The 27,305-nt window shown below is 39.6% G+C and overlaps 1 protein-coding gene and 1 pseudogene across 2 annotated transcripts in view; both read right to left on the reverse strand.

The window, feature by feature from the left end:
• LOC105282466 (zwei Ig domain protein zig-8) overlaps positions 1–27,305 on the reverse strand; it is a 251,689-nt gene that overhangs the window by 173,557 nt on the left and 50,827 nt on the right. The window lies entirely within an intron of this gene.
• LOC113561528 lies at positions 17,750–17,868 on the reverse strand (annotated as a pseudogene).

Genomic DNA, 27,305 nt, shown 5'->3' on the forward strand with positions numbered 1-27,305 from the left:
GATGCGGTGGGCATATCCACCCGGAACAGGTCGGAGAGAATACCATAGCAGGAAGTAGAATGGGGATTACGAAGAGCTGAATATTTCATTACGGAGCCTGCATGGAAACTTGTGGAATGATAATACTTTATCAGGACAAGCCCGCCTGCGGTCTTCCTACCCTACTATCCAGCTCCTTCCTTCCTCCTCCCCACAGGGCAGAAGGATTATTCTTAACGGGAAAGAGAATATTTTGCACTTTCCAGCACAGAGCCACTCCCGTGACCGCAATAATGAGTATAATGAAAATGGCGTATTTAATAGCTCGGCCTATTTCCATACGTTGCTAAAGCTGCATATTTATCGGTATCATTGATATGGAGTCGGAAATAAAAATTAAAGCTTTGTAACGTTATATTAAAAATTTTAATGCATTGCCTGTCGTTTAATATATTTAACGCTAGCTAATATGCAGCACAGCTGTTTGCTCCAATTTTTAAAATAAACGCACTTCCAATTTTCTTAGTTACATAAAAAAAAGTTACATAAAAATACACGAGTTTCATTTGAAGTTTCATGTTATATTATTTGCACAAATGCCTCAATGTATACCTCACGGAAATTAATTCCTCTTTTATTTTCCCTCTTACGTAAATTCGATTTAGCTGACAAAATTGGATATTATAGGTTTGAAATTTAATGCTGTTTAATTCAAGCCACGAATTAAATTACTCTGAACCAACACCTGCTCGTAGAATACCTGACCACGATCTTTAATTAGATAAATACATCGAAAATTCTTTCGCGGTTCTGCAGAACGATTGAATACTTTAACCCTAATCTTCGGACGATTCAATCTACCGGCGCAAACTCGCAAGCTACGCCAAATCAATGCCGAGTTTTCCGGATTTCCATCCTCCCTTTCCGACATAAGCTCGTGTGCGCGCACCTCGTGCAAACACAAGATCTTCCCGTTCTTCGTTAGCATAGAAAATACTTCCGACCGATACGAATGGCGCGCGCGACCGAACCCTGAATTAATGACGCGACCCCCCGCGGGAACGATACTCGTCCGTACACTATTCCCCATATCCTTACGCCCGACGATGCTGCGGTCTAAGAGCAAAAGAAAAAGAAAAAAGAGCAGAGAGAAAAAATGGAAGGGAACGTCTCCCGATGCGAGGCGGATTGCTCTCCGAGATGGAATTGCTCGACGGAGACCCTCGCGCGCAATAACCGGCGGCTCCTTCTTTTTTGCGCCGTCCGGTCAGGCGAGCCGCACTCCGAGCTCGTTGCTTTTGATAACTTTATCCGACACGGTTGGCCGTACGTACCGTACCATCCTCTCCACCGGTGGCACGTATCGTTCTGTCACGATTTATCATTGATCCTCGTATATAGCGTATACTCCGCCAAGTCTGCCGCCAATACACGGGAGACACGTGCGCAACGTGGGCGAAACCGGGCGAACTTTCTCCACCGGATCGCGAACTGCCGTGCGCGCGAGCGCGAATTTACCGAAACCTGCTCGTAACTCGAACATACTCATCCAATTGTTCGAAATTATTTTCCACGACGTACAAGAGCCGGCACGTAGATGTGGCGCGCACGAAACTGATATCAATTCGAAATGCAGCGTGGACGTGTCTTAAGCCTGCCATGAGTATTTCGATTTCTTTTTGATGTACGATATTCATTTACTATGATGAATCAAGAGAAACGTAAGAACAGATTTTTACTAATTGTGATGTAATATCAATACGAGAGAAGTAACTCAAAAAGAGAGAGAGAAATGGGATCAAATTTGTTGAAAGCTAAATTAAATCCTACATTAAAAACAATTAAATTTTATTATACTCTATTTTTTTCCTCATATATAATCGATATCTCTTTTCCGTGGATAACATTTGATGCGAGATTTAATAGAACGAAAAGTAAGTTGATTCTGTGCAAGGTAATTTATCAAATAAAATATAAAAATGTAAAAATAGATTAATTTGTGTAACGTAGTGAAGAAGGAAATATTGTATTAATGAAACAATGACAGAAATAAAAATACTCAAGTTTGTTTCTGCGATCGTGGAAAAGTATCGCACTTAGCTATGCGATTATATTATAATGCAAATGTCTAAAAATATTACCATGATACTTGCAAATTTTACGTAACTGTAAAAATATTTACATGCCGGTGACGTGTTATTAAAATGATGCGAAGGAGAATCAATAAATCTAAAGAAAAATGTTCCTTTCATCGTGGCTTTGAACGTATTAAGCACTCAGCAGCAACGTAGATACGTCTGTTTTCAAACGCGTGTCCATTTTGTTGCGAGCGGCTCCGACGAAACGGATAGCCGGTTTACGTGCTCCGTGAAAGTCACGGGGTTTGCACTTCCTTGCGATTTGCAAACTTGAATGGAAGTGCTCGATCCTCACCCGCGTCTCGCGCTCAAGAAATACGCTAAGAGACGGCTCGGGCGCGCGTTAGTTGTATTACATATTATCCGCGACCAACGCGCGCCCGCGAGAAAGCGACAAAGTGGAAGTTTCGACATCCTACAGGTTGGTTCTGCGCGGGAATACAGAAAAGGTTTTAGGGCCGGATTAAAGGATTGCGTCGCCGCCGCAACGGCCATGGCGGATTGGCGAGCTCTTGAAGGGAGACGAATGAAGGTGCGGACCACTCGGGCTGTATGTCTTTGCTACGTATAGCGGCGAGTCATTTGAAACACGGAACGCCACTTACCCCTGTAGTAGCTTCCATCTTGTAAAATGTATGTACCGGCTGCGGTCGAAATGGCAGTGCAACTTCGCTCGCAGGATGACTCTCCGTGGAAAAACAAGTCGAGAAACCAAAATCTCGGAAACGAGCAAGCGCGTTAAAGTACATTGACTGATTGCCTAATTACGTGCATTCATGTGCCAAGTATTTAATTGTGTAAATATATAAAAATATATATTGTGCGAAAAACTTGCTTTCATGAGTTTAATCAATTTTATTTAGTCTATTAAAAAATGACAAATCTTCAACAATGATGAATCAAGATTTTACTAGATGAGAATAGTTTTAATGCAAAAAGAGAACGTTGGTTTTATATTTTTATGCCTCATTTAAATTGCGCGTTTAATTTTGTACTCTGTCATTTTTTTGTTTATTCGATCGCATAAAATTGTTTCGCGCGTATGATTGTATCGCGGTATTCGCGGCAGCACACGTTGCTTACACGCGTGAATCCGATTATAATAGGCGATACTATGTAATATAGGCTCCATATTCACTCTGTTACACCAGCCTTGTCGTGCAAAACAGATCCTGTTATTGCGAGTTATAAAAAGAGAGTAACTATGAAACTACAATTCGAAAGCGAAACCTCGAAAATGGCGAACACTGGCGCTTCGTCAAAAGGAGATCTGATATCGTTTAACTGATATCGTTTTTTCTTTTCGTGGATTTCACCTTTTGCTACTAATTGAAAGGTGACCTAATTGTCGTCTGTCATTTACCATACTATATCACTCATAAATGAGGCGATGAACTCGAAACTCTAAAAATGGAAGTAAAATATAATCTTATAAAAATACCTAAATTGTGTAAAAACTGCTCTTTTCCTGAGAAACTAATAGCTTACTAAATGCGATACGCGTCATAAAAATACATCATGAAATTCTATAATAAACTAATGATATATCCTATAAAAAATCTAGATGTAGTTCTTTTAGAGTCGAACTTGAATAGATTTCCACTCGATTTCACTCAATGAAATATTTGTTTGCAGTTATTGCGCATGCTGCATTTAAAACATTAAATAAAAGTGATAAAAATGGAGCATTGAACCGTTTTGTTTCGTTATCTTGTCATGTTTGCTCGTACGACACGTACTCGTCAAATAAAAACAGAGTTTAAAATAATTTTTCGACTTTTCATTTTGACAGATTATAATTTCCGCGAGTTTGGTATCACATGACAGATTTGTTTGTCATGTTTGCAAAATATCGCGGTTATTGCTGACACGTGAAAAATATTTTGACATTTTATATAAAGAGAATACATCATCTATCTATCTATTCTTTTTTACCCCAATGCGGCGAATCTATTAAATTGTCAAACTTTTTTTATTAGATCTCCATTCTTTGTTCTCAGCAATCTAAAAATTGCACATACTTTGAAGATTTTCTTAATCGTGCGATAACATGAACATGGACATAAGTCATTCGTCGCAAACATTATTAACGATATCATTAATAGTGTGAAAAAGAGTTTATATATTATATTAAATATCTATTCAAATACGATATATTAGTTGTTTATAGATTAGAATTGTGATTAATGATAAATAAAACTTTCACGTGTGTATGCACGCAAAAATACATTAGAGATAGAAAGAAAAAAAAAATTGGTTATTCGTTCTGCGTAATAGTCGACACGAACATAGAACAAGCTTTGTGCAAATATTTTTTTTATATAATGTTACATATTCATATAATTACAAATAACAATACTATGAGAAAATTTTAAGATAACTTGTGACAGTACACTGAAAACATAATATGGATTACAAGATGTTATAATTTCTGAAACTTAGAATGAAACATAGAATGAAACATAGAATGAAACGGGTTAATTTTCAAGGGAAACGCACGCGCGCAAATGCTAGAGTGATAGTAGAAGAACAAACTTGAACGAAGAAACTCATATAACTTTTGATAACCAAACATTCATAGTAATAAAACAGAAAATACATAATTCTAAATGAACTTAAAAAATAAGAACTTGAGAAATTATATCTCAAGCTCACGCTGAGACCTCATTTATGAATAAGATCTTCAATCCGTGCCTCTGCAATTCATAAGGAGCACTTTTTTGTAAACCTACGAGTAGTTGTAAAGTACCCGTAAGACAAGTTTGTAGATCCGCACTGAAAGCTTAATGTAGTCTTCAAGATATTTAATGCAGCCTTAAGTCGCCCTTCCTCAAGATTGGCTTAAAAGCAAACAAGTTTATTTACTTTGACGGCCGTAAAATAAGGTTTTCCAACGTCTAATGAGGCTAGTACAAGAATGAGTAAAGCAAGTGCAACATCAAAGTCCTGTCCGAGTAAGCGCTGAATTAGGACCATAAAATTGAAAACGATCGGAGAAGCGCACAAGAGATATGGTTACCTTCGCGAATCTTGCTCCGGAGGATCCCCCGGGCACGGATATGGCTTTTAAAATGAGCTCTCTCGGGAATTAAAAATATTTGTCATCATTTCACGAGTTGCGCGTAATCGTTAAACGAACTGTGGTAAACCGCGGTAAAATACCCGACGTCGTTTCGGTTTCGATCGAGAAGGCTGATAAACGAGAAACCTCGATCGGGCGTGGCAAGCCGTATAATTCCGATCTCCAAGCGCCGAATATTTTTTTCGATCTCGCAGCGCGAGAGAGAGAGAGAGAGAGAGAGAGAGAGAGAGAGAGAGAGAGCGACTGCTTCGCGCCAAGCATTCCACACAGTAGACTACGCAATCTGTCTTCGGTCGTCTTGCGCCCTTAGGGTACGCGATACATTACCCTCCGTCACCCGAGAGGGCTAACCGACTTTCGTGAGAAGATGGACGGAAGGACGGTCGGGTTGGGGCGAGACGCGACGCGCAATTTCGTCTCATCGTAAATGCACTCGCGTGGTGCGGTGGTGCACTTTCCATTTCGCTTCCTCGTACGGATTCTGATTACCTCCCATCGAGGTTAAACGGGGAGCTCACAGCCGAGACTCTTTCATGAGGATCGAGGGAAAGAGGCGGCGACGCGTCGCCCACGGCGGCGTGTAGTGTCAACTTCCAAGTTCATGCCACGAGAAAAGTCAACCGTTTAAGCATCGCGACCTTCGTTTCGTGTGCTTCTTTCACGAGGACTTTTTATTTTTTTAACTTCTAGCAGAGAGGAACCGCTTCGTTTTAAAGAGCGAGAAGAGGGAGAACGCGTCTTTGAATCGATCTTTCTTGTAAATGTTTCAAACTGTAGCAACATGTGGTGCGCATGTTCAATTTAATTATTCAATAACGTGATATGTTTGTCGCCATTACATCATATTAGTCCACGAAAATTCGAGCTGCATTATTTTTCATTAACGCCTGCATGAAAGTAACAAAAGCACGACTCGTAAAGTTTTCGTTTTAGCGACGGTATCGCAGGATATAATCCCCGACTCGGCGAAACCTCCCCGATGATGTACGGAACAGAAAAACAGGCTATTCTTTAACTCGGAGAAGTAACATTTCTCAAGCCGGACCCTCTCTCGACGAACGGGGTAGGCGCGCCAGGCCCGTGTACCCCCTTCTGTTTCCTCCATGGTCACTCGAGATGATGAACGGCATCGGCCATAAAAAACCAATTTCAGGATCAGCTGCGTCTAGGACAAGTGATTACCGGGTCCGGTTGCAATTCGTTGGAAAGATTTGAGAAAGAGTGTGCGGGAAAGCGCCGCGATCTATCGATGTTCCATTATTCCCGTGGGGTATACGGACCTCGCATAGATCTTTTCCCCCTGCCTCCTCGCTTCCCCGCTGTCCCGCGTCCCGCGTTTACACCCCTTGCTACCATCCACTTTTCCCTTTGCGATACGTGACCAGAGAGAAAGAAGCTATCCTGCCACATCTCCGGGCTATAAGAAAACGAAGTGACTCGCTTGAAAATCAGTCCTAGTACCTTACAAACCCTCGAATGGCTCACTTAGGCGGTTTATCATCCATTAAATTTATTCGCCACAACGAAATGCGAAAACGTGAAAGCGATATAGCCTAGCGATAGCGCCCGCTAACCAACGCGAACAAATATCTCCTTACACAGCGCGTAAAAAAGTTGCTCTCCTTTCGGAAGAAAAACGTTAGTTGTTATCGCTTCTCTGCAGTTGATAAAGTTATTACATCCCGAAATTGATCAGGTCAGAGGAGAACGACGGGTCGATTGGATGAAATGCGAGTTGCGAAGCAGAAAATGCTATCCTAACAAAATCATTACATTCTTGAACGGCTTTGAAACGTGAGAAAATTTTGTTCCTTGTGAGGAGAAAACATAGTTTGTCGCAAACGAGGTCGTTCGCTTTCTCAGCTAGCTAAAATTTCGCTTGAAAATAAGAAAGCTTAAGAGCTTGCTTCAAAGTCGGAAAGAAGGATAATTTAAGAATAAAAACAGTCTATATTCTCCGCTCGATATGTAGCAGAATTTCTAAAAAATTTAAGAAGAAGAACCACTCAATGCTGCAATTAGCAAAGTAATTAACACTTAACGATAGAAGGTATTTTATTTGTTAATAATTTATATAATAAATATTTGTTATAATATGTGCAGAAATATATAATAACTCGTTCTTTTTCCAATCTTGTAGAATGCTCATTTCTACTAATATTTCTATTGACTAGGAAAATTATTTATAATATCTCTTTTTGTAACGAAAAGCTTAATAATAAATTTAAAAACTATTTCACCACAATGTGCAAACAAAATTGTTTCAGATAGTCACAATAATTTTCGAGTTAAACGCGGCTCGCTTCCCCTTATTTGTCTTACTTCTCCCTTAAAAAGTACGTGACCAGAATGCAATCCTCAATTTCGTTTGAATAGCAAGCAGGAGACTTTATTCCGCGTGGCATCATGTAATTACGCCCGTCTGAGAGTCCGGGTATACTGTTACAAGTGTGTTCAGCGTGTTCTTTGATAATTACAGTATTCTCTTACACGATAATTACATTTGCCTTCTTCTATCACGAAGCAATCGCGCCTTGCGAGATTTCCTGCAACATTACATCCGGCGTGCGGATGCGGAAGAGTGAGATTCAATCGAATCGATCTAAGCGTCACCAACCTTTATCTCTAATTCTGTTCTATTAGCCGCTTTTGTGTGTGTGTGTGTGTGTGTGTGTGTGCGCGCGCGCGCGCGTGCATTTGCGCTGTGTGTCCGAAAACAAAAGGGTGCCTTTGGCCGGGTGACCGTTAGGTGGTTACCGGGTAAAACCCGCGCGTAGAGAACCGCGCGCTGAAAATCAGTTTGCTCCATTGATCCGCCGATGGATAATTCACGTAACCGGCTCACGGCCATTATCCCTGCGCGCATAGTACGCGCGATTCCGAATGTATGCAAGCGAGGCCCAGGGCCCTACCTTCATCTAGCTACGCGACCGGATGTGCATACGTGTCTGGCCAGAACTGAGCTCTCCCGGTTTACGAGCAGCTCGCGCCTGTCGTTCCGTTGTTAACGCTTCGGCGAACGGTGGACGTTGATACACAGTCACACCGAGCACAGAGAGAGCGAGAAAGAGAGAGAATATACAGGATTGTTCAGCAGCGCTGGTCGCACGACGAAATATGACATTGCGCAAAACGGAGCGTGCACGTAGTGCGGCGGCTGTTACGTTCCGCGACACGACGGCGGTCACCAACAAAAACGGAGCAACAGGATTTACAAGGGCCGAATAGCATTCAGAGAATAGATAATATGCGGGTGATAAGACTACGGCGAGAGGATGCTGCCATATGTAATGAATGTCCCGGCGCAAAAACGTTGTAATATCCTCTCGGTAATCTTCTCGTCGCTAATTATTCGAGTATTACATTAGATGTATAATGTTAGATGGTTCATGATTAGCAGTACGGAAGTACAAAAACTGAATAATCGAACAAATGCAAATTTTACAAACATATAATATACATTTTGTTCGAAATGATCGACATGTAATAATAAAAATAAAAAGTTTCTAGAAAATTCAAAAATGATGTAAACGTTTAATCGTGCTGTTACACAGTGCATTATGCTTTGCATTAAAGTCAATCCTGGCCTTCGTTTTACTCGACTTGGAGTAAAACTTGCGCTGTTACCGTAAGCGTATCTCGCTATTGCTAATAATAATTTCAAGCAAATTGTTGTTCGGCATTGTCGCCTGCCAATATATCACGGCAACTTCACGACAGCAGGATTTTTGCGAAAATGTTACTCCAATGATGTATGGCATAATTAATAACTGGAGCGATGTAAAACCTTTTAAGTTCAACATCGTTGAATGAAAGACAGCGCATGTGTCAGAGATCCGTAACCATGAAAGCTCGATTCTCGATAATGGCAATAATTGTCGGCGGTCATTTAGAAGAAGACAATACCTGTCATGTCGGCGCTTGCCGACGTCCACGCGAAAGCGGCATAAATGCAATGCGCTCGTTTCTCGCCTCGAGAGCGTCCTGCATACATATATGTGTACGCGTATGTATGTATATAATATATATACATATATACGGTCGCACAGAGCTTCCGTCGAGTACGATTGATCCGTCGAGTGGATCCGTGCCGAGCGGCGATAGTGAAAATTCCTCATTGACTCGCATCGAGAACGAGTCCTGAAAACTCGGCTAAAATTGGATTCCGCCGACTTCGCGAAATCTTTAGGAAACGTATCAATTCGAAGTCGCGATCGGAATATCACGTGCAAGCCTCATTTTAAATTTCTTCTCCACGAACTTACCGGAACTATCGATATCAGATAGTACGAACATGACTGGAAGATCACTAGCATTATCCAATTGCCGAGAATTTTACGCGGATTAAAAAATTAATTTTGCAGATTGCAAGTTCGAGGCAATGTACGAGGAGTGCGCGAATAAATATTGAAATAACCGAATTACTTTTCAAAATACTGCTCATATAATTTAATGATAAAATGAAACATTTTCTTGAAGAAATTAAAATTTACTGCTAATATTCATAACTTTATGCATAAAGATAGGTATAAATATTCCTTACTTATGTTAAGAAGATAGAAAATTTAGCGCGGAGAATTAATCAATTACTCGATTAAGCATTGTTTCGAAATCTGCGAATATTTCATAAATCTCTTTTCTCGCGAAGAAAAAAAACTTGTTCGCTGGATCTTTAGCTGCCTTGTTAGAAATTGGTATCGATGTGTCATGGTTCGATAGGAGCTTGGCATCCAGCACGCGAGAGGGTTTGGGACTCTTCAATTTACGGAAGTGGCGTCCCCGTAATACGTCGCCGGGCTAAAAGTGGAGCAGAGCATGATGGTGTCGGACCAATGCCAGCCAAGGTAAGGGTAGGGTAGTTGAAGGAAGGTAGAAGAACGGGTCACCGAGATACTCGACATCCATTCGTTTTTACGATCGAACTGTTGCCCAAAGTCTTGCTCTAGAGCTTTATCTTCGACGGTTTAAGAAGTGAAGAGTATTAAGAATAGAAATCATTAAATTACTTTCTTAGTTCTTAATGTCATCTTGTCTCTTTAATAAAGATTTATTATAGATAAACTTTAGAAGACTCTTGACTTTATAATAAAAACCGAAGGATTTATGCTTATTATAATTAATTTTAATTTAATATTATCACATCTAATATAATATAATCAATAACATTACGATCTCTAAAGAGTCATTTAATTTAATTGAAATAAGAATAAGTTACATACACGTGCGCGCATAGCCTCTACAAAGCATATACTATTCTATATAATAAAAATAAGCTGATTGTAAAGACAACTTGATCAAATCATCGTCATTTCGGAGTTCCTATTTGTGCACTGAGAAAAATTTCCATCAGATAAACCATCGGATAACCGTTTAAATAGTGTTTCCGATTGTTAATTTTGTTTAAATGATTAAACCGATTAAATAATGGATATATCCGATTACCTTCATCAGACATGTCCGACCATTTTCTTAATACAATTTAATCGGATATATCCGTTTGTTACTATGTAATTGATTATCCGATTAGATATTTTTCTCAGTGTGTCATTATCTTATTCATGTTTATTATAATTTACAAATATCTTAGGTGATTTTATATTATCAATATTTTATTAAAGAATGTGCGATGTTAATATCAAAACACTATTCTTACGTGTTAACGTAACATTGTCGCATGGTGATAATATGATATCGATCTGTTACATAAGATAAGACAGTTTTCGTAATAAAATTTAATTATTATTGTTTGATTGAGTTGCACAAGTATTTGTAGCCTCCATAATAAGCTATAAATATATAATGATTTCACGGAATAAAACCAAACATAAGCATGTATAAAAATTAAAATGAGTACGCTTTAATCGTTTTAAATATAAATCTATGTACATATTGTCACTTCTCGTGATCATATATTAAAAATAAACATTTATTTTCTACTTGGTCAAGATGGTCTATATTGTATATTATATATGCATATTTTTCTTTTAAAATAAAAGAAATAAATGACATTAAATAAAATTTCAATAATTACCAATAATAGCAATTATTAATGTCATATAAAATGTAATAAATAATATTCTATATGAAATATTACATTAGATAACAAATATCTATATAAACTGTATATTATCTGCATTTTATTAATAATTTCATAACTGACGTAAATATATTAGTATAATTCGTGAAATAGCGCAAACTTGATATTATATAACACACACACACACAGAATGTATATAGTATATATAATAAAATTTAAAAATCACAGAACATGAGATATAACAATATACAATATACAACAGACTCTACTTAAAAATTGTTTCCAAAAAATTATATATAATCGTTTATGCTTAAATTGCCTTTTTATAATGCATCGTTGTTCTAAATCGTATCTTTGACTGCATTTTTCTCAAAGTACTTGAACTAAATTAAACATTATTAGTAATTCTATAAGTGGCACACAGAAGAAAAATTATCGTCACGTCATCGCGCAAAGAAATGTCGCAAGTTGCAATTATCTAAATATAGTGCACGACATCGATCTCGATAGGAAGCGGGACGATAACGACAGAGGAGTGAGGGTGTATAGGGGGAAGGTACGAGGGAACGTTTGTGCACTTCCCGTAGGTGTCATCACTAGTTGAGGCGCACCCATTCCGAGCCAGGTGGCTGCATTGCACATGCTGTCGACACATCGAGGACTGTTATAGTCATTAGAAGATAAGTGTCTCGTTCTGTCGGTATCGATCGTCACCGTACAATGTACGCTGCGTTTCTCGTTATGGGAAGTGAGGAACAAATAGGCGGCCATTAGAATGGTCTTGCCTCGCGTATGTTACAGCGCGCGCGTCAAGCTTTCAAGCGCATTACTCTCCTTAACGCAGGTGATCGTACGCGTAATTACGCGGCAATCCTGTATCGGCGGACGTACGCCTATAACGGAAACGACAGGACATCTCGACGGATTTGACAAACTGATGATTTTGCTCGATATCGTCGTTTATGACGACGTTCATTTTTATCGAGCCGTGTCGCCGTCCATTTAATGCCCGACATAATTTTCGCATGTTCTGCAGTGATATAATCTTTCAATTGTCTTCTTCTCATAAACAGATACATTTATGTGTGACTGCATTCTTGTCCCGAATAATTTTATGATCAATTAACATCGAAACTGGTCACGTAAGATAGCTAAAGCTATGAAATTACAATTATCAATTTGCGATAGCTTATACGAAAGCTGCAACATGATCGCTTGGAAACTAGCTACATAATTAGACGTGATATAAGTTGTAACTTTTCTCGCGTTAGGCACGGTAGTCACCTAACTCCGTGGCATGCTACGGCCAACTTGACATCTCGACATCCGCGAGCGCATATATAATATATACGCGAACGCGATTACACTTACCTCCCATCCGCCATCTCGCGCGGCTTCGTAGTTTCTTATCTCCGGTGACCAGGGCGCACCGTTGGACGACGAGGGAAATGGTTAGCCACAAACTTTCTACTTAAAGCAATATTCGGGAGATCGCAAAAATCTCAGCCATTAAGGAGTTTCGCGAGCCAAGTTCCTCTTTCGAGAGTCGTCAAGTTCCTCTTTCGAAGCCTGGCGAGGAATGGGACGCGGCCAAGGCAGGGCACGGGAGATGCTCGATGAGTATCCTTTGTTCGCGGCCACGTCGTGCATATGGATGCGCATAAAGCGCCGGGTTAGTTTTAAGATCGACGTAGGATCGAGGTAGCAGAGAGCGATTCTACGTCGAGAGGTGGAGGAGCATTATGCAAGCTGCAAATAGCTCCTCATAGACCGGAGTGTTTCCTTCTCGAGCGTCTTCGACGCTTCTGCCGGGCGCTATCGCGTTTATTTTCCAATTTAGGTCAATTTGCGGCAAGCATCGATGTCTGCAACGGCGCACATATCGATATAACGCGCCTCGGCGCTTACATTATGTCGCTAACCGCCAAGCACCCCTCCCTGAACAACGTCGTAGTTTTGAAAAATTACCGTCGCGACCCGGCGTGACGCGCAACTTCTCAATTTAACGCATGAAGTCCGTCGCAGTTGACTCTCGTTTATAACGAGGTATAAAATTCTATCTTGCGGGCGCAGAGTTTTATCTCGGCATTTTGACATGTATTGTGTTAATGAGGAAATGCGACACGATAAATCTGTGTAAACAGAGCAATAACAATCACGGTTACACGAGAACGTTTAGAATTATTGAGCCATCACTATAAAGTACCGAGCAAGCTTATTAATAATCGATTGTGTGAGGTCACACAAACATCTTGCCATCTTGCCGATAATTGTGGAGAAAAACAACTTTATATCATTTCTCTAATAAAACGGTTATATCGTCTCGCATCATTTAATCGATACGTGAGTGACTTAAATAGCGTTCGACTCTACAGAAAAAGATACTATAACAGAAATAGCGTTCGGACTCTACACAAAAAACGATACTATAACAGAATTCTTGATGTAGTAAATAATGCACGACGCCAGTCAACCTAATTGCCAATTTTCTCTGTCATTTTCCTGACTAATGGTTCAGCGGTTTGAACAGCACCATCGCTTTAGCGCAGTTTTAGCTCGCGCTGTTTTATGACTTAATGACAACTAGCCACGCGAACGCACAGGGGATGTCTGGCAAGCGAATGCTTTTCGATTTATTGCACGTGGAATTCGCTATGCGACCGTGGCTCTTCGCGCTTAATTAAATCTCGCCAACGAGCAAACGTGACGAGAGTGCGCGCACAAAAAAAAGAGAGAAAAAAAGGAAAAAAGTCGTCGACTTTCCAACGAGCGATTAGAACTCGATAAACTCGATGAGAATATATTCTAGAGATGCACTTTCGAATTATCGTAGTCGAATTTTCTCTCGTGAGCTTTCCGGGGATGAGCTTTCTCATTCGCGCTCTGCCGAGGAGTGGTATATCTACAAGCGTCCGCGCGTAGGAGCCATGTCGTCCTTATGTGCAAGCCTCGTGTACGCTCCCATGCATATATATATATATATATATATATATATATATATATACAGGGTGTGTGTGTATATATAATATATGCACACATATGGCAATATATAAACGAAGATGCACCTACATCCGTACATTTCACGGGGACCGTCTTCTCGTCGTAAATCTCGCCGTGAAATCATAATGCAGAAAATGCACCGGGCGGATTACGATCTTATTTGTCGTGTGCAAAAGCAGTTCGTGAGTTTGAAAGAAGGGTTTCCCGTAAACCTACGAAATTACCGTCTACTGCACGGCTGTGCCTGTGCTCGGTGTTCCGTCATCCAAGATAAGAATGAAATGACAAGCGGAAACGGAAGACATGTATTTTCACCGGATGCATCTCGTACAATACGTACATGTATATTTTCGTGTGATTAAAGATAAAAATTCGTGCCGTCGGAGTGTATCGCGTATTTGAAACTTCGCGAATTGGTAATCGATGAAATGCGCCTTTTTATCTTTACAACAAAGCAACAACGAGCACTTTGCGCCACTTCTACATTGAGCTTTTAATTGCCACGAGCAATGAGAGAATTCGATATGAAACTTAATCCATAGATGCTTAAGTCTTCAAGTCTTAGGGATTCGTTCGTTAAAGTATTACGCTGAAAACTAAATATCTTCTCTGCACTGAAAGTATCAACTAGAAATAATACCTATTCGTTTTCTAAAACTCCAAGAATTTTTAAACATACTGAAATATGAAAGAAACAGTTTGGAAAGTCATGTACCAATTGAAGAGTTCAATTATATAGTATAATGTGCCACGTTAAATTTATCACCACATTAAGTCAGATCATTTTCGATGGTCATCAATTTTTAATGTTGCTACATTGGGAGATATTATCTTATCGTAAGATTTGGGATCACAAGTCTAATTTGAGGAGCGGCTTTAATAATTATTTTCTCTCGAAATACAAAATACGTGACGCCACTGCAGCCGTCAAAAGGCCAACGTGCTTTCATTTGATACAGAAACGAAAACGAAGGCACCGGCAATATCGCTCCTAAGGGCGCCGTCTAGATCGGAGGTTTATTGCCGCACGAAAATCTCGAGGCGGCAATCTCGAGATCGGCGCCCTTTATCACGTGAGCTTTTTGACAAGCTCCCGCAGAAAGGCACTTCGTTTTAGCTGGTGGCATGGCTCGCGGCGGAAACGTGACGTGAATTCGCGAACGAACGTCCTCGTGCGGAGGCAAGCTCGCTCGTCCCGCTCATGTTTGCCAATTAAGATGGAAACCGGTAATTGGCGGGTCATCGATTGATTACGGCGACCGAATTAAACAAAGGGTCGCGACCCTTTGCGCGTCCATATATGCAGGCGTGTTTGCGCGTTGCTAGTCATCGAAATTTGCGCCACACAGATTACCAGTTGATGGCGTATTGACGAGGAAAGATGTTGATGAGGGGTGAATTTCTAATGATGATTATCGAGAGCGCATTTATGGTACTGCATATACCTAAGCGAACGGAAAGGGAGCATTCTCACGAAATGCAGCAAATCGGTCCCTGCTTCGACCTATATACCTATGATACACATTAATAACTGATTGCTGTTTTTCTCTTGCTATTTCTATCAAGCATACATAATTGAATCGATCGAAAGAGTCATTTCTGTACGAACATCTTGGAGAAATTACAATATGTTTGCTCCGAGAAAGTGGCAATATGTCATTATTCTAACGTCAAACTGAAAATACCATTTTTTAAAATAATAAATCATCGTTCCTTTAGAATCCACAAGTCCGTATAAATTCTGGAACCCTAAGTCATGACTTCGTGAAGCTATAAAACCATCCTGTTGAGAAGGCACGTGACGCGAATAAGTGAATTTTCAACATAATCGATTGTTGAGATTTGCAATTATATGGAAATAGTTTAGATATTATATAACTACATTTATATCTAAAATAAATGTAAAATAATTAATAGTTTGTCAGAAATGCATCAATCTTGTCGGTTTTATAGTTGTTTTGTTTCGCGTTTGATAATAATAAAACATAGAGCAAATGGGATAATAATTTTACGTATTATATGTGCAGATCATTCTTATGAATAATTCGAATAATGATGCATGCAAAAAATGTAGTACAAACATGATTTATGGGTGCTATTATAAAGGAAAACTAGTTACATGTACGCGGCATTAACGCTGGACAGGAATTCAAATCTATGTGAGATCATTTTTCTGCTTGTCATCCCTTATTAGCTTATAAATCTACGACGAGAGATTTATGAATCACTCACTCATTAAACGAAAATAAAAGCAATCTGCGTAATAATTGTGTATAAATTATAATGAAAACTTCCATATTCGATACATTTGTGTATTCTACACACAGAATAAAACGAGCTACCAGTATGCTTGAAGCTTTCCATAATTGCTACTTTATTATCTGTCCATTATCGCGTTATACCAACTGCAGACACCTGCCAATAACGTGTCAATAACTGTCAAACACGAGAATAAAATATCTGACTGCAACCAAATAAATATCATGACGTTTGAAGGCATTAGTGCGAACAATCCTGCCACCATTTTTCCGGCCTCATAACTCGACCATTTTCTTCTTCTCATAATTCGGCACCTTCTTTGGTTCGTTGATATCCCGAAAAAAGATGTATTGTACACCTGCACTTGGCACGCCGACAATAGCGGGTACGCCCGCAATGCACGTGAACCGGGGACCTGTTGTCCCAGTGCCAAGCACAGGTACGACAGGACTCTTGCTATCCGTATACCATGGGACGTGTATCCTACGGCCACCGTGATGTTACGCGATGAAAAGCATGATCGAACTCCCGGATGACGTGATGACGGACACGCGGAGACGGACAGACTCGTGTTCTCGTTGACGTTTAAGAGTCGGTACATTCGCACTCGATAGAAAATAGGACAGCTGAAACGTGGCACCGCGCCTCGCATGGTCCCACGATTACCGTGTACTCGTCCAGAGTTGTTGCGGACTGGTTTAACGCGTTAACTGTCGGTGGAAGCTACATGCAACTCACTTGTTTCCGTTTAATGCGCCTTGAGATGTAACGCGCCCGACGCAACACAAAACCCGTAAGCTGCAAGTCCCCGCGGCCGTACACCGTTGCACATCATGTTTACCGGGCGACGAAAGATCATTTATCCTCGTGAAAGGATGATGCACTGAAGATTTATTTCTACACGCCATCACGAATATTTATTCTTTCATAAGAGTAAGGGTGGTAAATGCGTACGTAGGGATATCGTATCCGACAGCTTAGATTTGCCTGGTATAAATATTTTATATTCATGATAACAAATTATTTTCCTGGAATATATATCATTTTATATTCAGTTAGCTTCATAACTGAGATTCGAGAAATGACAGAAATGAAAATGATTGAAACATCTGGAAAACAAGTTTGTTCTGAAATCTTCTGAAATCTATTCTACGAAGAAGAATCTATTCTTTAAGGATCCATTCATTATACAACTTTTAGAAATATATACAACTTTTGCGAAAAAGAAAGAAAAAATCCAAAAAGAAGAAAATGTGCCAACGTCACACGGTGTTCCCAAGTGGTCATTCGTCTAAGTACTAACCGTGCCCAACCTTGCTTGACTTCGGTGATCGGACGAGAACTGGTACTCTCAACGTGGTATGGATGTTGGCTTATGAAGACACCTATTCATTATGAAGAAATACATACAACTTTTGCGAAAAAGGAAGAAAAAATCCAAAATGAAGAAGATATACTAAACATCACATGGTGTTTCCAAGCGGACCTATTTAAAGTATTAACCAATGTTGCTTGATTTCAGTGATCGGACGAGAACTTTTTGTTTTAACAAAATTTAATTTATTGGTCCTTAAAATGCAACAAATAGTTGTCACAATATTTATTTAATAGTTCTCGCTTTAATCTAGTTTTTCCAACTTTATCTATTACATATAAGTTAAAATAATCTAATATATCCGATATTTTACTTTTGTTATATATTTGTCTGGAATAAGAACTCGTACAACATAGTAAATTCGTAAATTGTACATGTTAAGGAAATAATAATTTATGAAGGCAAAGGCTACTCAACAATCTCGTGAAGACACAACATATTTTCTTTGCATGCTTGTCATGAAAATTGTAAGAATCGGGCAATCGGGCTATTTTTCAAATAACAAATGCACAAATGAACATTAAATTTCGGTAACATAAAATTAATCCGTCATTATCGTAATCATTTATAAACCTCACGACGATAAAATGACCGCCGGGAATTTACACGCGGGACACGGAGAGATTACGAACACGCGCGGCTCTTCCCAATCAGCTTTTATGAGAAATTCGAGCTTATTATCTTACTTTACCAAGGTGTGGCTATCTGATCCGCTTACATGCTTCACCCGATAATTGCTCAGTGGTTAAGATTTGGCTCAACTTTTCACCGAGGGAAGTTGATCGCAAATTGCCTTAAGAAAGATATACAGCCATCTAAACTTTCAGATACATCTTTAGTTTGTAATTGGTAAGTAAAAAATACTTCGTTTTATCAGAACACTCTGATAACTGAGTTGTTATCAGTAATCCTCACCATGAAAATGTAAGATTTTCATATCGCACGTAAATTCAAAGTATTCGCTGTGACAAGATTAGCTTGAATTTCATTTGGAAATATCATATTGTTTCCATTCGGGAAGGTTTCTTCGGTGGAGATACAAAGGAGATTGCGGGAGTGACTGAGGAATGTAGAAAACGAAAAAAGCTCAAAGAGGCTCGCGTTGCGGGGACTTTACAGAGATCGGAACGCGGCGCAGAAGCGAGAAAACAGGATAATGCACGGCGAAATGGAGTCACAGGGAATACCGCTGCAGGAATAAAAAGGCAGGTAAGGATCGCCGCCGCCTTCGGAGATGGCAAAGGCGAGGGAAACTTTCAGCGCGTCGATAGCCGGCAGATAAGAACGGAATGTCGAAATTTATGGCGCGGCAAGATAGCAACACTCACAGCTCGCACCGCCAAATCCGTCGGCGTATGATGCCGCGTAAGGAAAGACGGAGGGTCGATGCGGGACTGGGACGACCCTGTTTACGAAAACATTACGCATTCTTTCCCCGCCGGCAAGACGGGCGGGATTACTCGCCTCGACGTCCGCGATTTATGGTTCCTGCCGAGTGCGCGCGTGGAAAACGCTTACCTTTTCCGGTTATTATTTTCTGAGTTTGCGGATGCGGATACGAGTCGCGACGGACGATTCCCGGCCGATTTGACCTATGCAGGACTCGCAACCACGGATGGTTATTAAGACGCATTGTTGTTAGGGCACCTCGTGTCCCAATACGTCACCGCGATCTATCGCAAACACGTAGCGGAGTGCAACGAGCTGTCTGAACGGCCGGCCGACCGGAATATAAAGTGGCTTGAACCGCCGCGGCCGCCGCTGCCGCGCTGTAAATAGTGCCACGACGGTTATTGCTACTTTCCTGCTATCACGCCGCTATGATTTGTTTGGGCACACGGTACACTCCGGGATAGATGCGGACGAAAGAGTTTCCTGGCACGCCATGCGAATAGACGGCCGCGTCACGCGAGTGCAGTCACGCGGTCGCGATGGGATCGCATTTAGAATGCGATGATAATTCATGATATTTCCGAAGAGCGGATATCAAATGTCGATTATTATACCAGAGGTTCGATGCTTTTAGATGTCTTTCATTTTGGAATACCGTTATATTATTACTCGATAATAATTTCGATAAAAGCACATGTTAGATGACATATCGATCGACGAAAAACGACTTCGCGGTATACCTTGCAGTCTCAGACGAGACCCAATCAGCATTACCACGTCGAATACACGTATTCAAAATGTACGTACAGTGGAAGGAACGTGAGCTACGAGTACGAATTATTCATCTCATTTGGCATAGGGAGCATCGGATGTTCAATATCCTGTCTCTGGTCGGCCTGATGAACGGCAGTCCTTAATCGATTATTTGCGATACCGCAATTCGCATAAATTTAGATCACGCCGAAACTGACCGCAGCAGGAAGCACGCCGCCAGAATATTCGTTATCATTATCAGATAGCGTCGCGACATTTTACGATTTCTACCGCGCGTGTATATTTACCGTGCGTGTACGTCGTATTTAACGATTGCCGTATGAATTACAAAATATTTTTGGCCCAACCAACGGTCATATTGCCGCTGCCAACCACCGGTAGCGCCGTTGCAATTTGCTCGGCATACCAAGTACTCGTGAAACAGTTGGACAGCGAGAAATTTATCGCGCGCTTTCCGCGTGCAACGCCGTGAAAAGATACGCGTGAAAAGCGTAAGCGCGTGTACTAAACTATATAGGAAGAGAGAAAGAGAGAGAAATACACGGGGAATATCGGGAAACGTATTACACTTTTGTGCCGGGAGTGTCTGAGCTAGTCTTGCGCAATGACGTACAGCGAAGCGGAACTTATCCGCGATCGATCGCGTCATCGAAACTGGAGCTCCGAGTATAATGGTTACATTGGCGATAAAAATTGATTATCAAGATAATAGGCAACGCTCTTACGTATTCAGATAGATCTCGTGTATCGGTAAAACGTCAAATGAATTTCGCAATGATAACATATATTAATATTTACAATTGAAACTATAAAGATTGTTCATATTATTGAGTCACCCATATTACTGGAATTGCAGTTCTACGTTGCGGTACACGAGATATTTGCGATGGAAGTAATATATAAAACACCATTTGCCTTATTATAAAAAAATTCTTACCATTGCCAGAAAAGAGTCAAAAGATAAATTTTGGAATAATTAATACTTTATTAAAATGATAATCACATTGATTAACATTTTTTAATGATTACGTTTTGTAATTATTAAATGTTACCAAATTGTACTTTGTGATTTTGACTTGACCGATCCTCGTTATAAACATTTTTTGGGGGAAATTTGCGCTTAATATGCAATGTATATGCAGCGAACATCATTTAGTTATTGCATAATAATTATTAAGGTGCCGTATCACATCACAAATTCTTGCGAACAGACTGCACTTGCATTGTTACCATTGCAAATGTAAACCGTGTTGCCATAATAAGAACTCTCGCGAAAGATACCCATGTGGTGGTGCCAAACCATATTTTCTATGTGGTTTGAACAAGAGGATACACATCTGTGATTGCAAAGTCATTTGCAAATTTATGCGCGCCTCGTGCCATACAGAAGAACATAAAATGCAAGCAATACCAGAGCGAGACCAATTGCTGTATCATTGGAAAAACAACAACATTAAAGCAAAATTATGACAATTGCACACTACACAGAGCTTTGTGAGAAAACTTTTGTTACCAGTGATGCCGATGGTAATATTTTTTTAATAACGTTTTGATATTTTCGAACAAAATAGGAACGAAATTGTTTTGCGAGAGACTCTAATATATATTGCAAACATACGCTGTATATTTTAGAGATCATTTTATGCACATTTTTCCTCCTTTTCTTTCCGATGAATTAAAATATGTTTTTATATAAAAGTTTATAATTTAATGAAAGATACCATAAAAAACATAATGCTCAATACTTGAAAATGCTCGAGCGTACTCAAAATTGTTGCATTGTCTCGTGGCGCAAGTATTGCCGTTTAAGGAAATTAGTTCGAGAATGGTAAGATGAAAAGTACTTAAACCAGTAAAGTTGAATTTGTAAGACGCAAGAGACTTGTTAAATGGAACACAATGTGTCTGTGTATGTGTGTTCTCTAGAGATTTAATACTTAAACATTTATTTTAATGTATTAACTCGCATACGCAAAATTACAAATATCAACCTTAAAATGAAAATTTTCGGAATAATAATGAAGTATAATATATAACATTTCTAATATTTTGACAATAAAATTAAGCTATTGGTCAAAGGGGTACGTTATTGTAATAATATCATTAAAACAATAACGATTAAAGAACAAAGAGATTTTGCAGATTATAAAATGTATACATTTATATGTATGTATGTGCATGCATACATTTACACACATACTAGTGCACACAGTACTCTGTACGCGTCGCGTTGCCACTCGAATAGTCGTTAGCCGTCATCTGTTAAGAGCGCGTAAAGGAGCCGCAGAAACGAGCGATTTATCACCGCAGTCGTCCGTAACGAGGCCGACCGATATGCTAATAGAATGATAAGTTAAGGGAACATATCCCGTGTGCCCCGTGCCGTACATGCACACCTACCCTACTACCGCCATCCACCCACTGCCCCCTTTAACGAGCGAAAGAGATACGTCGCGTGGTGTACCGCCACGTAATCCGCTAATGTCCGAGCAGTGTGTACCGTGCGAATAGATAATTCACGCACGCGAGCACGGTTGTGCGAGATCGCGTGCACGGCCACCGGTAATGGCATCAATCACTTGTTACAACCAATCAGCCGTACGTTTCGTTATCCCTAGCCGATGCGACGAGGTGCGTCGCGACGCGATGCGACGCGTTCCCGCCGCTCGTTTCCACGGTAAATCGCGCTTAATACGCGCTATACGCGCTCGAGATTGCGCCGACAGGAAATTACATTTCGTGGCGGTCCTCGTGTTCGTTTGCGAAGAAAGGGATGCGGCTACGGTGGATTCCTACCCGCACGAGCTTTCCCTTGTTGCGATTCCCATCAGTCCGGATCGTCATTTCCGACTTGGTACCGCACGCTCGAGCTGCTCGCACCGAATCGCTGCTCTCGGCGCAGCGAAACGAGTTTTTGCCGTTATGTTACGGCACGAGCCGGATTCTTTCTTGTTCCTCATCAATGTACACGATGGAACAGTGAGTTCGTGCACGGTTCTCCCTTTTGATCGGTAATTTGTGGATAAATATAGGATGCTTGTCGACAAAAGCGATCAGCAAACAGGGAAGAGTGTGGTTTCTATGCCTGTCCGAACCACCTACGCTACTAGAACCAGTTTAATGAAGAACATATTCATTTTCTGACGCGACGGAACGCAGATATGCATTCGGTTTTGTCTACGTGTGAATGTGCATTCTGATATCTCGATATTTATTTTCTTTACAATCGCATTTTTTTATTGGCTTGCGTGAAAGCTCCGCAAGTATAACTGCGCGTTTTTTGTGAATGTGATAGTCAGCGTTTTCAATAGCCAATAGTATTGGTAGTTTTTCATTTAGTCTTCGTTGAGCATACGTATTCCGCTATACTGCACATAGAGGTATACCTGTTTGTAAGAACAACGGCAAAAAAATGGCAACGGAAAATGAATATCGAGTCGAAGACGAAGAGTATAACGGTAGGATAAAGAAACGCGACGTTCTTTTCGCGAAAGCGGATAAAAGCGGCGCGACGGGAGGGAAAATATGGTCCGACGGGTACAAGAGAGGAAGGAACGTTAATATTGCTGGAGTTCCGCCCGGTATTTGTATCACTTACTATTTGCATTGAACACCCGGTATAAAGGGTGCTTGTTCTCCGCCGGGAGCATTCCGTGCGATCCGACGTGATTAAAAAGTCGGGGCTCTCCTTTCGTCGGCATCGGACATCGCGAATTCTGAATAATTCAATAAACGTGCGTTAATTCACATAGGCATGCCATAGCATGCCTGCTTCTATGGGAATGCGCGAAATCCACGAAATCCATGGAAGAGAACGAAATTTTAAATTGTTAATCGTATCGCGTTGACCGATTACGAGTATTCGGGGATGCGTCAAAGCACAAACGTTCAAATACCTGTTCCTCCTATGCATTTCTAAAAGTATGAAGTAAAAATAAAAGTGTAAAAGCATGAAACACAAATGCATTTTGAAAATATCAAGATCTAAAATGATGTTCAAATAATTCGTCAAAATTTTACTCTCTTTATTTTATGCGTATATATTTAAGTATTTACCAAGTAGTTAAATATATCTATTATAAATAATAGTACACATATATTAGAGTTTTGCAAAACTATGAAATTTTAATCAAATAACGTATCTCATGATCTTATAAAAACATAAATATTATATCGCAATTCTTTATTCGTTAAAAATTACATCCTGATTAGTTATGCTCACATAGAATATTTTTGGCGAGTGGATCACAGACTGACGAGCTATTATATGAAAGAATATTAGCAGGTACCACGCGTCAACGTCGGAGCATGAATTATACATAATCATTCATAAACAATTACGATTCATCTGTCCGATCGACCACTGAATTCGTTTCAATTAATTTATATTTGCGCGAGCGAACTACGGATTGGCGCAAGCTTTCAATGATTAACTGGCGTTACAAGTGATGCGCGTTGATTCGAGCACAATGAATCATTTATGTCAAACTATAGAGGCAACCGTACCATCGAAACGGAGATTCTCGAATATATTAATACCAGAGGAGCGTTCCTTGGTTGCAAATTATATCGTCGCCCCGAGACGTCGCATCGCGCGCAAACCGATGACGTCGACATCCGCATTCACGTCGACAATCTTAACGTCAGAGATTCGACCGGAACGCCAACATTAATATCTATTCACTGTTCGTAATGATTTGCATGATATAGCGTGCAAGACTCCGAGAATGTTGCTGTAAACGGTCGTTTGACTGATTCGCATTCGTGTCGTTCTGCGTGGAAATGCCGGGCGAAATGAGTTTCCACGAGATTCACGATTGTCCTATGTTAACTCACGCACCCGTTAATGGCTGACAGAGCCAAAATTACGGAAACTCTTAATTGTTAATCGCGTCTCATTGTACGGTTTCAATTTATTTCCTCATTTGTGCTATCATACTCAAATTAATATTTCATTCGATCAAATAAATCAAGCACGATTCAGGCATGACAGATGGCAAGAATCGCGTTGGAAGTTACGTAAAATATATGGAACAAATAAAATGATGTAACACAATTTTATATTCTAAAAAAATCTTTTAGATTTAATAATCTGTCGAAAGCGCAATTGCTTAAAAAAATACTGAAAACGTAGTATCACATAGCCTTGCTTAATAAATTAATCTGTAAAACTTAGTTCGTTTAAAAAATTTAAAAAGTACGGAAAATACGCTTTAGTAGAGCATACCCATACATTGCAATATCGTTTCTTTTATTGGAAAATCTCATTTATGTAAAGACGCAATTTCAGAAACAATAAAATTTTTGTAGCCAATCGTACGTCGGACAGTTTCGAATCATCGCGCGACATTGCGTATATTGCATATAAACGTAAAGGTGGGTGTTAACGTAGGACGTTACCGTATTTGCGCGTCCTGGAAAGTTCCTATGCCGCATTCGCGGAAAACACGACGTCAGACATGGTTTTAATATCTCTACGGTGCGCACATAATTATTCGTAATATTCACGTTCCACTGATTCATACTCGTCGCATTTAGCTTCCGAATTTGGAATAGAACAAATTACGACACAGTTCGCGATTACTGGACATTAATTTGTGCGCAATCGCTATACCGTTATGTATTTGCTGTGAAACTACATGAAACTTTTAATCGTTAATCGCGTTTCGTTTCCGTCTCGCAAGAATTTGGCATAAACAGCACTATATAATTCGAGATACATACATTATTCGAAATTCACTACTGCCAAATATTAATATTCATTTCATTCGCCACGTATATCGCGTCGATAAGATAACAAATTTCTGAAGTATATGCACGGTAGTTTTGCGCGCGTCACACGTGTACGTGAAAATATATGAAGTGTAATAATTATATGTGCAACAAAGTAGTGAAGGATATTAAATTCCACGTATCTTTCGTAAATTTATACGTATTCACAGCTAGATAATGCACGATGATTCAAATCTCTAAATTATTATTTCATTTACAGAAACAACGATATTTATGCAAATAACACTTTCATGAGATAAGACAGTTGGAAGTATCAGCTTCGTTTTATTTGTCTGTAGCGATTCAAACATAGATAAACATATAGATTGAATAAAGTAACTATTAAATTTTTAATACTATTGCACACACACACACACACACTTGCAATACACTTCATGTTTTGACTTTCAAAAAATATCTATTTACTGAACTATACTTGGCGATTTTATTTTATTTTCATTTGATTATGACCATGTTTTTCTTTTTTATTTTTACGAATATTTGAAGATATTCACCTCTTGCAAAACATGTTTTTCCTCTTCTTATTTTTCGCTTAAAGTACTATTTCAGTTTTCACAAAAGTTTTTATGAAATTCTCATAGCAAATAGTACTTTGTATTTTTATGTCGACGTCATTGGAATTCATCGCGTAACCTGCTGTTGATACCGGAAGGACCACGACTTCTGTGGCCATTCAAAGCTCTACATTGGAACGAGACAAATTTGTATGAGACTCAGAGTCAGGGCGCGCGTTAATTCGTACACAACGGCTCGTTACGCCAAAACAGAGTAGCGGGTGTTGCGAGAGTGGCGAAACTTTGAATTGTTAATTAGCCTTGTACTGCCTTGAGTTTTGACTCTCTCGGCCGCGGAAGAGACGCGTAATACGTGTTTAATGTACCCTATACGTCTTTTATACTCTCATTAAAATGCATCTGTGCGGTTATGTGCGCTACCTTATGAGTTGTTACTTTAAGGGTACTTTATCTTGGTGATTATTATTTATTCAACGTAAGTATACTGTTACGGAATAAGAAAGATTTTACGAGATAAAGAAATATTAAAACAACATCGGTTTTTATAAAAAATGCAACATTAATTAAATAAACGTAACAAGATAACGTAAGAAGGAGAAAAGCATTTTACATAAATCTGTTTCTAATATCATGAAAATTGTTACGTTATTATTGAAAAATATGCATTTAATATGTTATTTCTTTACCGTAACATGATATATTCGTGCAAAGTATGGTATTCCAACGAGAAAAGAAAGAATTAAAGTGAAAAGATATAATTTTATACAGCACACGAATTACTTTCCTAAAAAATGTTTAGCACTTCGGAAAAGATACGTTACGTTTTTAATAAATCGAAAATAAATAAGATTATCATTTCAAGTTTTCAAGTCGGTGCATTTCAAGTCATTTCAAATATATTTCAAATTGCTTTAAACACGTACAGTAAAATAAAATAGTCAAACATAGGTTGATCGATCCA

This window comes from Ooceraea biroi, chromosome 2 (assembly GCF_003672135.1).
Source record: "Ooceraea biroi isolate clonal line C1 chromosome 2, Obir_v5.4, whole genome shotgun sequence".
Taxonomy (NCBI): Eukaryota; Metazoa; Arthropoda; class Insecta; order Hymenoptera; family Formicidae; genus Ooceraea; species Ooceraea biroi.